A 12,341-nucleotide genomic window follows, 5' to 3' on the forward strand; every position below is an offset into this window, starting at 1 on the left:
GGGTTGGGGAGAAGGGTAACCAGGTGATGGATATTAAGGAGGGCATGTGTTGTGATGTGCACTGGGTGTTATGCACAACTAATGAATCATTGAACACTGCATCAAAAACGAATGATGTACTATATGTTGGCTAATTAAACATAATAAAAATACACAAATAAAATAGAATGACATAATAATGGTTCAATACATAAAAGAAGTGGAGTTGTGTAGTTGCACTGCAAAAGGGGGTCTCAGTGACCTGCCAACAAGGTCTTTCTCTTTGTTATTCCCAGGTGACTGAAGAAGCATTATTTTTAAGCTTTTAATTGATCTTTCTGTCTCCAGTTGTTAAACAACTAATATGTCATGTGCTTTTTTTTTTTAAACTACAACTCTGCTTTAAATAATACCCTGCTTTAAATAATACCCTGCTCTCCCAGGGTATTATTATTATTATTATTGACTAAAACTCAAGCATCTTGCCCCTCTGCTTACCTCTGATAAAAACTGGACTTTCATCATTGAATGCAGATTTTTACTTACCTCTTGCCAAACACAGGTTCACATCATTCTGTCTTTCAACATTTTCTCCTCTGATTTATCTTCATGTCTACATTCTGACCTGACCTGAACCTAAAGTGGACCTTCTATCTGCTACAATAGTTTAGTTTGTTTTTACCTGGGAGCTAATGTATACCTAGGACCTTACAGGTTACTCCCACAGGTATGGGAAAGCCAGAGCCTGGTTAACAGCCTTACTGTTTAAGGGTGTCTCCCTTCTGCTTAGTATTTTGGAATTTTTTTTTTTTTTTTTTTTTTAGATTTTATTTATTTGACAGACAGAGATCACAAGTAGGCAGAGAGGCAGGCAGAGAGAGAGGGGGGAGGAAGCAGGCTCCCCTCTGAGCAGAGAGCCCGATGTGGGGCTCGATCCCAGGACCCTGAGATCATGACCTGAGCCGAAGGCAGAGGCTTTAACCACTGAGCCACCCAGGTGCCCCAGTATTTTGGAATTTTTAAGCAAGTTTTACATCCATGCTCTTATTTTACTCTTATGATGATTCCACAAAGGAATCTTATCACCATCTTAAAGATTGAAAATGCAGAATTTGATGACTTGCCAAAGTCCCAGAATTGGTCAATATTGAGCTTAATTTCTCAGACTGTCTAATTTTAGGATTTCTTCATTTCCCCCCACCTCAGCAATAAGGGGCAAAGCCATTGATTTTTCAGTCTTAACCCCATGTATGGCATTGTCTAGAATCCCAACTTTGGATGGTTTGTTTCTTATTGTCTCCCCTAGCTGATGGCATCTAAATCCATTATTTTAATCCTTTCATATATTCTGCTTATCTCCACATCTCTATCTGCAGATCTTTCACCAGTTCCCAATTTTTATTTTCATCTTCACAGTAGACATCTCCTCTTGGTGCTCTATGAGAACTTCAATCAACCTGCAAAAAAATGAACTCTTTCTATTTCTCCAAGCTTTCACTGCCCTTATACTCCATTTGTTTTTTAGCTTTACAGAAGTATAAGTGATAAAAATTGCACACTTTTAATGTATACATCTTGATGAGTATAGACTTACCCCTATATCCATGATACTATCACCATAACCAAGATATTGCATATATCCTTAATCTCCAAGGATTTCCTTCTGTTCCTTTGTGGCTTTTCTTTTCTTTTTTGATAAGAACACAACATGAAATCTATCCTCTTTACATATTTTAGAGTGTACAATACTATATTATTGACTTTAGGCACTATATTGTACATCAGATCTTTAGAACTTACTCATCTTATATAACAAAAACATCTTATACCCATTGAAAAAAACCAATTCTCCATTTCCTTCTCCCCCTAGCTCCTGACAAGCACTATTCAATTTTTCTTGTCTGCTAGCATGGCTATTTAAATACCTCCTATCTAAAACGGAATCATGCAGTATTTGTCCTTCTGTGAGTGGGTTTTTTCACTTAGCCTAATGGCCTTTAGTTCATCCCTGTTGTCTTGAATATCACGGTTTCTTTCTTTTTAAAGGCTGAATGATATTCCATTGTATGTATGTATTACATTTTCTTTATTCATTTATCTGTCGATGGGCTTTTGGATTGTTTCCATATCTCGACTATTGTAAATAATGTGCTGCAATGAACACAGAAGTGAAGATATCTTTTTGAGATCCTGATATTATTTCTTTGGATATGTAACTTCGTTAGGTATTTACAAATATTTCCTCCCATTCAATAGGATGCCTTTTCAATCTGTTGTTTCCTTTGCTATGCAGAAGTTTTAAGATTGATGTAGCATCAAAAAGAATCAAATGGATCTATTTTCACATCAGTTGGGTAACTAGCTAGGAGCAAGATTGTTGTGCTGTATAGCAAGCCTGTATTTGCCTTTATTTAAAAATTGCCAAAATGTCTTCCAAAGTGGTGCACCTTTTTTAATAGAGTTACTTTAATTTTCAAAACTTAAATATAGTTTCTTGGATCCTTTCCATTGTTTCCCAAGCTGGTAGTCGGGAAGTCTCACTCATAAGGCAAAGAACACTGGCTTTGCCATCCAATCTGCGTTAAATCCTGACTCCAAAAACTTAAAAACCATTTCTTTTTTTTCTTTTTACTCTAAATTTAAAGTCAATTATTTAACATATACTATATTATTTGTTTCAGGGGTATAGGTCTGTGATTCATCTGCCTTTTATAATAACCAGTGCGCATTATAACACCTGCCCTCCCTAATGTCCATCAGCCAGTTTCCTCATCCCTCCACCCCCTCCCCTTTGGCAATCCTCAGCTTTTTTCCTATGATTAGGAGTCTCTTATGGTTTGTTTCCCTCTCTGGTTTCATCTTTTTTTTTTTTTTTTCCTCTCTTCCCCTATGATCCTCTGCCTTGTTTCTTAAATTCCACATATGAGTGGGATCATATGATAATTGTTTTTCTCAGATTGACTTATTTTGCTTAGCATAATACCCTCTAGTTCCAACCACGTCATTGCAAATGGCAAGATTTCATTTTTAATGGCTGCATAATATTCCAGTGTATGGATATGTGTATGTGTGTGTGTGTGTGTGTGTGTGTGTGTGTATCACATCTTCTTTATCCATCCATCTGTCAGTGGTGTGTGTGTGTGTGTGTGTGTATCACATCTTCTTTATCCATCCATCTGTCAGTAGAAATCTGGGCTATTTTCATAGTTTGGTTATTATGGACATTGTTGCTATGAACATTTGGGGTGCAGGTGCCCCTTTGGGTCACTACATTTGTATCTTTGTGGTAAATACCCAGTAGTGCAATTGCTGGTTCATAAGGTAGCTCTATTTTCAACTTTTTGAGGAAACTACATGCTGTTTTCCAGAGTGGCTGCACTATCAGGGAAGTTGCATGAAGTAACTGTAAAGTCAAGAAAGGGGGTTAAGTGTGACAAAACTATGTACATTTAGCTGAGAGGTCATATAATTTGTTGTCCAAACTGGAATTTAGATATATATATAAAATTTTTATTTTGAAATAATTATATACTCATAAGAAATTTAAAAAATAGTACAGAAAGATAATTTATACCTCATCCAGTTTCCTCCATTGGTACCACTTTATATAACTAGAATACATTAACAAAACCAGGAAATTGACTAACACATCACAATGAACTGGAATTATTATTATTACCATTAATAATAATTATTATTATTATTACTACCATTTCTTTGTGTATAATTTATGATACTCTGTTACCCACATGGATATATATAACACCAACAAAAGAACTCTAGAACAGTCTCCTCATCATGAGGATATCTATTGTATTATATCTTCATAGATCAAACTGGAATATACCTTGTGAGTAAAAGGAGTCTAATAATGGGACTGTACAGGACAAACTGGTATATATATTCACCTTAATTTTAGCTCATATAAATGTGATCATAGATGTTCAGAAAGCAACAGGGAGCAGAAAGAGACAAAAATTCATGCATGCATGTATGCATGCATGCATGAATGAATGAATTATGAGTACCTCACATGCCATGTAAGAGTTTAGTGTATAGAGATACATTTTTTCCCCCTTTGTACAACAGGATTCCAGATACAGGCATGTATTTCATTGGTACTGTACTAAAAAACTATTTAAAGTTTTAAAATAGTATTTAAAATTACTTTAAAGTTAAAGTATTTAAAGTTACTAGCTGTTTAAAGAATGGGGGAAAAAAGTGGCTGCCTTTGACCTACTGGTAGACAATATGTCACTATGTAATGAGGCCCCTTTCTAGGGGATATTCTCTTTTTAAAATTTCAATATAGTTAACATACAGTGTTGTGTTAGTTTGAATTGTACAATATAGTGTTTCAACAATTCCATACAACACCCATTGCCTGACAAGTGTACTCCTTATTCTGCACCAACTATTTCGCCCATCCCCACACCCACATCCCATCTGGTTACCATCAGTTTGTTTACTATAGAGGTCTCTCTCTCTCTATCTTTTCTCTCTCTCTCTTTCTTTCCCTCCTTCTCTCCATTTGTTTCTTTGTTTTGTTTCTTAAATTCCACATAGGAGTGAAGTCATACAGTATTTGTCTTTTTCCTATTAACTTATTTTGTTTAGCATAATACTCTCTAGCTCCATCCATGTTGTTGCAAATGACAAGATCTCATTCTTTTTATGGCTGAGTGATATTCCATTGTTTGTATGTTTGTATACACACACACACACACACACACATACACACACACACTACATCTTCTTTATCCATTCACCAGTCTGTGGACATTTGGACTGTTTTCATAATTTAGGTGTTGTAAATAATGCTGCTATAAACATCAGGTGTATGTATTACTTTGTATTAACATTTTTCTATTTTTCTGGTAAATCTGTTTTAAAAAATGCTGGATCATAGGAGTAGTTATATTTTTAACTTTTTGAGGAACCGCCATACTGTTTCCCATGGTAACAGAATGGAGGTAACAGAACAGAAACAGCACCAGCTTGCATTCCCACCAACAGTTAAAGAGGGTTCCCCTTTCACCACATCCTTGCCAAGAACTGTTGTGTCTTATATTGTTGATTTTAGCCATTCTGACAGATGTGAGGTGATAGCTCAATGTAGTTTGACTTGTATTTCCCTGATGACAAGTGATGTTGAGGATATTTTCATGTGTCTGTTGATTACTTGTATATCTTCTTTGGAGAAATGTCTGTTTATGTCTTCTGTCCATTTTTTAATTGGATTATTCGTTTTTGGGGTGTTGAATTTGACAGGTTCTTTATATATTTGGATACCGTTTATCGGCTGTGTCATTTGCAGATATCTTCTTCCATTCTGTAGGTTGCCTTTTAGTTTTCTTGATTGTTTCCTTCACTGTGCAGAAGCTTTTTATTTTGATGAAGTCCCAGTAGTTTATTTTTTATTATGTTTCCCTTGACTCAGGAGACATATCTAGTAAGAATTTGTAAAGGCCAGTGTGAAAGAGTTTACTGCCTGTGACCTCTTTGTAGTATAATGGGAACCTTCATTCCTAGGGAATATGCACCCTTTTTGGTCCTGTCTTTATTAGGTTATTAGACTTTCCATTAAGATTTATTATTAAGTAGATAAAATACTAAGTGGCACCCAAATGTTCCCCAGGATTTCAGACATGGTCCTAACTGTCCCATTATACTATGGAAAGAGCCCCATACAGCATCACACAGCTCATTTTAATGATTCCACAATCTCAGATTTTACTCTTTAATCCATTTTGAACTCATTTTTGTGTACAGTGTAAGAAAATGGTCCAGTTTCATTCTTCATGTTGCTGTCCAGTTTTCCCAACACTATTTGTTGAAAATACTGTCTTTTCCATTGGATATTATTTCCTGCTTTGTTGAAGAGTTAGTGACCATGTAATTGTGGGTTTATTTCTGGGTTTTCTATTCTGTCCCATTGATCTATGTGTCTGTATTTGTCCCAGTACCATACTGCCCCGATCACTACAACATTGTAATATAACTTGAGGTCTGGATATGTGATGCCTCCAGCCTACCTTGTTTGGGGTCTTTTGTGGTTCCACACAAATTTTAGGATTGTTTGTTCTAGCTCTGTGAAAAATGCTAGTAGTATTTTGATTGGGATTGCATATAATGTGTAGATGGCTTTGGGTAGTATAGACAATTTAACAATGCTTGTTATTCTGATCCATGGGCATGGTAAGTTTTTCCATTCCAATGTCTTTCCTCTTCCATTTCCTTCATCAGTGTTTTATACATTTGAGAATACAGGTCTTTCACTTCTTTGGTTAGGTTTATTCCTACGTGTCTTATGGGTTTTGGTACTATTGTAAATGGGGTTGACACCTTGATTTCTCTTTTTGAGGTTTCATTACCAGTGTCTAGAAATGCAACAGATTGCTGGATGTTGATTTTTGTATCCTGTGACTTTACTGAATTTGGGTAACTGCTCTCACAATTTTTTGGTGAAGTCTTTCATGTTCTCTATATAGAGTATCATGTCATCTGTAAATAGTGAAAGTTTGACTTCTTCCTTGCTCATTTGGATGTCTTTTATTTTTGTTGTTGTTGTCTGATTGCCAAGGCTAGGATTTCCAGTATTTGTTAAATAACAATGGTGAGAGGGGACATCCCTGTCTTATCCCTGAACATAGAGGAAAATCTTTTCAGTATTTCCCCATTGAGGATGATATTAGCTGTGGGTTTTTCATATATGGCCTTTATTATGTTGAAGTATGTCCCCTCTATCCCCACTTGTTGAGGGTTTTTTTTTTTTAATCATGAGTGGATATTGTACTTTGTCAAATGTTTTTTCTCCATCTATTAAAAGAATCGTATGGTTCTTATCCTTTCTTTCATTAATATGGTGTATCACATTGATTTGTGAATATTGAACCACCCTTGTAACCCAAGAATAAATCCCATTTGATCATGATGAATGATTCTTTTAATGTTCTGTTGGATTGCTACGATTCTACAAATAGAAAAGTGACCACTTTTTGCAAGGTAGGAGGTATGGAGATGTGAGTCCAAGGCAATATATTGGAAGATAAACTGTGGTGGGAGAGAACTTCCTTAAGCTGACTATTGGAAAGTATTATAAGCAGCAGAGTGCAAAATTGGAACTTTCAGAAGTCTGCTCCAGAGGGGGACATTCCTGCCTAAAAGGGGCTCAAGTGGCAAAGTAGAGCAGAATCCCAGGTGGGATAGTATGGCCTCAGGATCCCCAGGGTCACAAAAAGAATGAGGGTGCCAAAGTGTGGCAGAGTTTGCAAGTGTTGTAGAGGGGAAGCCAGCTGCAAACAGCCAAGTCTAGGCTCTAGATTTCTGCTTGGTGTTTCTGTAAACCATGAACGACTGCACCATTGGGTGAATGCTCTCCAAGCAGCGTCCCAGCAATAGGCAGCATGGTAAGATCCCCACTCCCTCCTCTGGGAGGAGCATGGGTGTGCACCACAGGAGTTCATAAAGTTTGGAGACTCAAAAGGGGGTTGTGTGCCTGAGATAAAAACACTTGGTCACAGGCTGGGTGAACACTGAGTTTGGACAGAAATCAGGGAGGCAAAAGTGATTGACTGCTTTTCTGTGAGGGCTCACTGAAGAGTTGGGGGCAGGAGCTTTCAGCTCTGGAGCTAGATATGGAGGCACTGCCATTTTCATCACCCCCCATTGGTGCTGAAAGCCTTTTGGGAGCAAAACAGCACCACATGGTGCAATCCGGAGCCACTTACACTGACCCTGGCCCCCTGCAAGGGGGGTGGATTCCGTTTTGGCAAAGACATCTGAGAATCGGCTCAACAGGCCCCTCTTCCAGAAGACCAGCAGGAACATCCCTCTAACAACAAGTTTACTGATGATAGAGAACTGAAAATTTCAGCTGTTGGGGAAAACAATATATACCATTTGTAGTTTTTTTTTTTTAATTATTATTCTTGAGACTTTCATTTTTACTTTTTTTCATTCTCAGCTATTTTCTTTCTTTTTTTAATCAATTCTTTCTTTGTCTCTTCAGTTTTTATTTTTATATTTACATGATATATATTTTTTATCTTTGGTTTCCTTTCATTGTATTCAATTTTATTTTTGTATATATATAAATTTTTCTCTCTTTTCTACTCCAGGATCTAGTTTCTTCTGACAAACAGACCAAAATACACCCAGGATCTAGTTTATTGTTTTGTTCTCTTTTACTTTTGTTTGATTATTTCTCATTTTTTTGTTCATCTTTTTCTTCTGATTGGTGTGTATTTTTCTGGTGTTGTTGTTTATATTTTTGTCTTTTCTCTCTCTTTCATCTCCTCTTTTCTGGACATAACAATGAGACAGAGAAACTCACCACAAACGGAAGAACAAGAGGCAGTACTGACAGCCAGGGATTTAATCAATATGGGTATAAGTAAGATGTCAGAACTAGAATTCAAAACAATGATTATAAAGAGACAAGTTGGGCTTTAAAAAAGCATAGAAGACATAGAGAATCCCTTTCTGGATCTATAAAAGAACTAAAACCTAATCAGGCCAAAATTAAAAAGGCTATTACTCAGATGCAGCTCTCACTGTTGGGATAAATGAGGCAGAAGAGAGAGTCAGTGATACAGAAGACAAAAAACAAACAAACAAACAAAAACAAAAAACGGAGATTAAGGAAGCTGAGAAAAAAAGATAAAAACAACTACTGGATCACCAAAGGTGGATTCAAGAGATTGGCAATACAATAAAGTGAAATAAAATTAGAAAATAGGGGTCCCAGAAGAGGATAAAGAGAGAGAAGGAAAGGTTTATTTGGACAAATTATAGCTGAGAACTTCCCTAATCTGGTGAAGGAAACAGGCATTCAAGTCCAGGAGGCACAGAGAATCCCCCCTCAAAATCAATAAAAATAGGTCAACACCTCTGCATATAGTAGTGAAACTTGCTCATTTCAGAGATAAAGAGAAAATCCTGAAAGCAGCTCAGAACAAGAGGTTCTTAACCTACAAGGGTAGAAACTTAAGACTGGCAACAGTCCTGTCCACAAGATCTGGCAGGCCAGAAAGGACTGTCATGATATATTTAAGGTGCTAAATGAGAAAAATATGCAGCCAGGAATGCTTTATCCAGCAAGCCTATCATTCAGAATAGAAGAGATTAAGAGTTTCCAGGACAAACAAAAGCTAAGGGGATTTGTGATCACTAAAACAACCCTGCAAGAAATATTAAAAGGGATCCTTTGAGCAGAGAGAGAGCCCAAAAGTAACAAAGACCACAAAGGAACAGGGACAATCTACAGAAACAGCAACATTACAAGTAATCCAATTGCACTAAGTTCATATCTTTCTATAATTACTCTGAATGTAAATGGACTAAATGCTCAATCAAAAGGCAGACTGGATAAAATAGAGAGACTCATTTGTATGCTGTCTATGAGAGTCTCATTTTAGACCCAAGGAGACCTCCAGATTGCAAGGGAGGGAGTGGGAATCATTTATCATGCTAATGGACATCAAAATTAAGGTGGGGTAGCAATTCTTATATCAGACAATCAAGAGACACAGACTGAATGAAAAAGCAAGACCTATCCATATACTGTCTACAGGAGACTCATTTCAACTGACTGAGCCACCCAAGTGGCCCCAGGAGACTCATTTTAGATCCAAAGAGACCTCAAGATTGCAAGTGAGGGTGTGGGAACCATTTATCATGTTAATGGATGTCAGGAGAAAGATGGGGTAGCAATCCTTATATCAGAAAAACTAGATTTTAAACCAAAGACTGTAATAAGAGGTGTAGAAGGACACTATATGATAATAAACAGGTCTATCCAACAAGAAGACCTAACAACTGTAAATATTAAGTCCGTAACTTGGGAGCAGCCAATTATATAAACCAATTAATAACAAAGTTAAGAAACTCATTGACAATAATACAATAGTAGTAGGGGAATTTAACACCCCACTTACAGCATTGGACAAGTTATCTAAGCAGAAGATTAACAAGGAAACAAGGGCTTTGAATGACACACTGGACCAGATGGACTTCACAGATATATTCAGAGCGTTTCACCCTAAAGCAACAGAATACACATTCTTCTCAAGTGCACATGGAACATTTTCCAGAATAGATCACATACTGGGTCACAAATCAAGTCTTAACTGGTACCAAAATATTGGGATTATTCCCCACATATTTTCAGACCACAGTGCTTTATTTTTTTCCATTTTATTTTTTTTCAGTGTTCCAAAATTGTTTACATTTATTTGTTTATGTTTTGCATTGTTTATGCACCACACTCAGTGCTCCATGCAATATGTGCCCTCCTTAATACCCACCACCAGGTTCACGCCACCCCCCCCCACCAAAACCCTCAATTTGTTTCTCAGAGTCCACAACCTCTCATGGTTCATCCCCCCCCTCCGATTTCCCCCATCTCACTTCTCCTCTCCATCTCCCAATGTCCTCCATGTTATTCCTTATGCTCCACAAGTGAAACCATATGATACTTGACTCTCTCTGCTTGACTTATTTCACTCAGCATAATCTCTTCCAGTCCCACCCATGTTGATATAAAAGTTGAATATTCATCCTTTCTGATGGAGGCATAATACTTCATCGTACATACAGACCATATCTTCTTTATCCATTCGTCCATTGAAGGGCATCTAGGTTCTTTCCACAGTTTGGCAACCGTGGCCATTGCTGCTGTGAACATTGGGGTACAGGTGGCCCTTCTTTTCACTACATCTGTATCTTTGGGGTAAATACCCAGTAGTGCAATTGCAGGGTAATAGGGAAGCTCTATTTTTAATTTCTTTTTTTTTTTAATTTTTAATTTCTTAAGGAAGCTCCACACTGTTTTCCAAAGTGGCTGCACCAACTTGCATTCCCACCAACAGTGTCTCTCCAACACTTGGTGTTTACTGTCTTGTTAACTTTGGCCATCCTAACTGTTTTAAGTTGGTATCTCAATGTGGTTTTGATTTGAATCTCCCTGATTGCTAATGATGATGAACATTTTTTCATGTGCCTGTCAGCCATTTGTATGTCTTCTTTGGAGAAGTGTCTGTTCATGTCTACTGCTCATTTTTTGACATGATTATCTGTTTAATGTGTGTTGAGTTTGAGGAGTTCTTTATAGATCTTGGATATCAGCCCTTTTTCAGTAGTGTCATTTGCGAATATCTTCTCCCATTCCATGGGTTGCCTCTTTGTTTTGTCGACTATTTCCTTTGCTGTGCAGAAGCTTTTGATCTTGATGAAGTTCCAAAAGTTCATTTTTGCTTTTGTTTCCTTTGCCTTTGGAGACATATCTTGAAAGAAGTTGCTGTGGCTGATATTGAAGAGGTTACTGCCTATGTTCTCCTCTAGGATTTTGATAGATTCCTACCTCACATTGAAATCTTTTATCCATTTCAAGTTTATCTTTGTGTATGGTATAAGAGAATGGGTGACTTTCATTCTTTTACACATAGCTGTCCAATTTTCCCAGCACCATTTATTGAAGAGACTGTCTTTTTTCCAATGTATATTTTTTTCTGCTTTGTCAAAAATTATTTGACCATTGAGTTGAGGGTCCATATCTAGGCTCTCTACTCTCTTCCACTGGTCTATGTGTCTGTTTTTGTGCCAGTACCATGCTGTCTTGGTGATCACAGTTTTGTAGTAAAGATTGAAATGGTGACATGAAGCCCCCAGTTTTGTTTTTCTTTTTCAACATTTCCTTAGCAATTTGGGGTCTCTTCTGGTTCCATACAAATTTTAGGATTGTTTGTTCCAGCTCTTTGAAAAATGCCATAGACCACAGTGCTTTAAAACTTAAACTCAATCATGAGAGAAAATTTGGAACACAAATGCTTGGAGGTTAAAGAGCATCCTACTAAAGAATGAATGGGTCAACCAGGAAATTAAAGAAGAATTTTAAAAATTAGTGGAAACAAATGAAAATGAAAGCACAACAGTTCAGAACCTTTGGGATGCAGCAAAGGCAGTTGTAGAGAGAAGTGTATAACAATATAAGCCTTTCTCAAGAAACAAGAAAAGTCTCAAATATGCAACCTAAACTTACACCTAAAGGAGCTGGAAAAAGAATAGTAAATAAAACCCAAATCGAGCAGAAGAGAAATAATAAAGATCAGAGCAGAAATCAATGACATAGACACCAAAAGAACAGTAGAAGAGATCAATGAAACTAGTAGCTGGTTTGTTGAAAGAATGAGGTCAATAAACCTCTAGCCAGACATATCAAAAAGAAAAGAGAAAGGACCCAAATTAATAAAATCATAAATGAAAGAGGAGAGATCATAACCACACTGATGAAATACTAACAATTATAAGAGAATCTTATGAAAAACAATATGCCAACAGATTAGGCAATCTGGAAGAAATGG

The sequence above is a fragment of the Martes martes genome, assembly GCF_963455335.1.
Source record: "Martes martes genome assembly, chromosome: 16".
In the NCBI taxonomy this organism is placed as follows: Eukaryota; Metazoa; Chordata; class Mammalia; order Carnivora; family Mustelidae; genus Martes; species Martes martes.